The following is a 3,991-nucleotide window of genomic DNA, read 5'->3' as shown; positions in this document are numbered from 1 at the left end:
CCTAAATCTAAGGCCGTCCACAACTGTTGCCTCCGCTCAACTAGGCAGCTTTTGTATTAAAAACGGCTGCTTTCAGTTATCCGTTGCACAACATAAGGACAATAATGAAGCAATTAAAGGAACACAATATTTGTAGGTGTGCTGTGTTCGTTGATGCACAACATCTGTAGGCTTGGAGTGGCGCCTGTCACCGGCAAAAGATGCCGAGAGCGAGTGGGGCTATATTAATCCAGGTACAACCAAATTAGGAAGGCCCACTAAGCTTCAACAATACACTCCCTCACCAGAACAGGAATTGGCCTCCCTGGTGCAGTATTCGGCCACCCCCTCCCACATGGCTCACTCAATTACCCAATGGGCACCAGTCCCCAGCAGCTGCGGAGCACCTGACCAAGGCGGCGGTCAGACCTGTAACGCCGCAGGGGGTGCTAAGAATCTCTGGATACGGACAGGCCGCCAATGGAAACTGACCCTCGCAACGTTTAACACCCCGAACCTCTCGAGGGAGGCTAGCTTAGCAGGATTCTTTGAGGAATTATCAGACATTGTTTGGGATATCATCGGCCTTAGTGAGATTAGAAGAACTGGTGAGGCTTATACATTGCTAAATAACAGACATGTCCTCTGCTATAGAGGTCTCCTAGATAAGAAGCAATACGGGGTAAGATTCCTAATCCATAAGGACATAGCGGGCAACATTGACGAATTCTACAGCATTAATGAGAGGGTAGCTGTAGTCGTAATCAAGCTTAATAAGAGGTATAGAGTAAAGGTAGTACAAGCCTACGCTCCAACATCCAGTCGCGACGATGACGAAGCAGATCAGTTTTATGAAAATGTTGAATTAGCGATGAGAAAAGTGCAAACTCAGTATACTATAGTTATGGGCGACTTCAATGCAAAAGTAGGGAAAAGGCAGGCTGGGCAACAAGAAATTGGCAACTACGGCGTCGATTCTAGGAACGCTAGAGGAGAGATGCTAGTAAAATTCGTTGAAAAGAATAAGCTTCGAATAATGAACACCTTTTTCAAGAAGCGTAGCAGCAGAAAGTGGACCTGGAAAAGCCCTAATGGTGAAACAAGAAATGAAATTGACTTCATACTTTCTGCTGATCCCAGCATAGTGTAGGATGTAGAAGTTATAGGTAGGGTAAAGTGCAGTGATCATAGGTTAGTGAGGGCTAGGATTCACCTCAATTTGAAGAGATAAAGAGCAAAATTGGTCAGGACTAAACAGGTCAAGCTTGAGGCAGTAAGGGTAAAAGCAGACAAATTCGGGCAGGTATTTGCAAACAGATATGCAGCCTTAGAACATAGAGATGATGATGATGAGACAGAGCTAATGAATGAAACTGTAACTAGGTTGGCTTCAGAGGCAGCACTTGAAGTGGGAGGCCAGGCACCAAGGCAACCAGTAGGCAAGCTCTCCCAAGTAACAAAGGACCTAATAAAGAAATGACAAGAAATGAAAGTGTCCAGCTCAAGAGATAAGATAGAATTCGAGGAACTGTCAAAACTGATCATCAAGGCGAAAATAAGTGATATTTGAAAGTATAATGTGAGAAAGACTGAAGAAGCCGTAAAAATGGACGCAGCCTGAAATCAGTGAGAAACAAAGCTTGCATAAGACAAGCCAAGATGTATGCACTAAAAGATAAGCAGGGTAATATCATCAGCAATCTCGAAGATATAGTAAAAGCAGCGGAAGAATTCTATACTGACCTGTACAGTACGCAGAGGAGTCAGGATACCTCAATTACAAACAGTAATGAACAGGATACAGAAACTCCTCCTATAACTAGCGATGAGGTCAGAAGGGCCCTGCAAGACATGAAACGAGGAAGAGCGGCAGGAGAAGATGGAATAACAGTCGATTTAATCAAAGATGGAGGAGACGTAATGCTTGGAAAACTGGCGGCTTTTTATACGAAGTGTCTATTGACTGTAAGGGTCCCAGAAAACTGGAAGAATGCAAACATTATACTAATCCACAAAAAGGGAGATGTTAAAGAATTGAAAAAATTATAGGCCCATTAGATTACTCCCAGTATAATATAAAATATTTACCAAAATAATCTTCAATAGAATAAGGACAACGCTGGACTTTAGTCAACCAAGGGAACAGGCTGGCTTAAGGAAGGGATACTCTACAATGGATCACATGCATGTCATCAATCAGGTTATCCAGAAATCCACAGAGTACAATAAGCCTCTCTATATGGCTTTCATAGATTATGAAAAGGCATTTGATTCAGTAGAAACACCAGCAGTCATAGAGGCAATACATAATCAAGGAGTGCAGAACGCTTACGTAAATACCTTAGAAAATATCTACAGAGGTTCGGCAGCTACGTTAATTCTACATAATAAAAGCAGGAAAATACCTATAAAGAAAGGGGTCAGACAGGGAGACTCAATCTCTCCAATGCTATTCACTGCGTGCTTAGAAGAAGTATTCAAGCTATTAAACTGGGAAGGCTTAGGAGTAAGGATAGCCGGCGAATATCTCAGTAGCCTTCGGTTTGCCGATGACATTGTTCTATTCAGGAACAATGCAGACGAGTTACAAGAAATGATTGACGACCTTAACAGAGGGAATGTAAGAGTGGGGTTGAGGATTAATATGCAGAAGACAAAAATAATGATAAATAGCCGGGCAAAGGAACAAGAGTTCAAGATCGCCAGTCGGTCTCTAGAGTCTGTGAAGGAGTACGTTTACCTAAGTCACTTAATTACAGGGAACCCTGATCATGAGAAGGAAATTAACAGAAGAATAAAAATGGGCTGGATCGCATACGGCAGACATTGCCAGCTCCTGACTGGAAGCTTACCATTATAATTGAAAAGGAAGGTGTACAATCAGTGCATTGTACCAGTGCTGACATATGGGGCAGAGACTTGGAGACGGAAGAAGAAGCTTGAGAACAAGTTAAGGACCGCGTAAAGAGCGATGGAACGAAGATTGCTAGGCATAACGTTAAGAGACAAAGAGAGCGGTTCGGATCAGAGAACAAACAGGCATAGACGATATCTTAATTGACATCAAAAAGAAAAAAATAGAGCTGGGCAGGTCATGTAATGCGCCGGTTAGATAACCGTTGGACCATTAGGGTTACAGAATGGGTACCAAGAGAAGGAAAACGCAATCGAGGACCACAAAAGACTAGGTGGAGCGATGAAATTAGGAAATTCGCGGGCGCTAGTTGGAATTGGTTGGCGCAGGACGCAGATAATTGGAGATCGCAGGGAGATGCCTTCGTCCTGCAGTGGACATAAAACAGGCTGGTGATGACGATAATGATGATGATGATTATTATTATTATTATTATTATGATGATGATTATGATGATGTGTTTGTTGAAAACAAGTGCGGTACCGTGCAGATTGGGCACCCAGTTTTAATGGGTTGCAGACATGGTGAGACTGCAAAAAAAAAATTTTTTTTTCCTTGCCTGAATCAAGTTAGACGATTTACAGGCTACCCCAAAACAGGGAGTTTATATTGAATGACAGCTAGGAACTTATGCAGCAGAACCGATTAGTACCCCTGCGTTAATTTTCTCAGGAACTGGTGCCGCTCTGCGCAACAGCCATGACTCTGCAGTATGACAATAATTCGGAATAAGGGTCCTCACTTGCATTGGCCCCTCACCATCGATACTTCAAAAGTGCTGTTATGCGTTACATTAGAACGGAAACTGCTATTCCATAATTTTTAATAGTGAATTCTCAAGTGAATACGATCTGAATAGCAAATACCATCCGATTAGACTATATGTTTCTGCTTCATTTCGCCCGCAGGCACATTGAAGGAGATCGCCAGACAAGCGATGGAGATTACATTGGTAAAATTTTCCCGGTCTCCCCGATTCAGTCTGAATACATAGACAACATCTTTTCTTTAACACTGTTGTTCATATTAATGACCAATAATTGCCTTTATTCTTTTTTTCGAAAACTCGATTGGTTCACCTGGGTCTCGTGCAGCTTT

The sequence above is a fragment of the Dermacentor variabilis genome, chromosome 1 (genome assembly GCF_050947875.1).
Source record: "Dermacentor variabilis isolate Ectoservices chromosome 1, ASM5094787v1, whole genome shotgun sequence".
Classification (NCBI taxonomy): Eukaryota; Metazoa; Arthropoda; class Arachnida; order Ixodida; family Ixodidae; genus Dermacentor; species Dermacentor variabilis.
The sequence above is the reverse complement of the archived record's forward strand: the minus strand, read 5'-3'. Positions refer to the sequence as shown.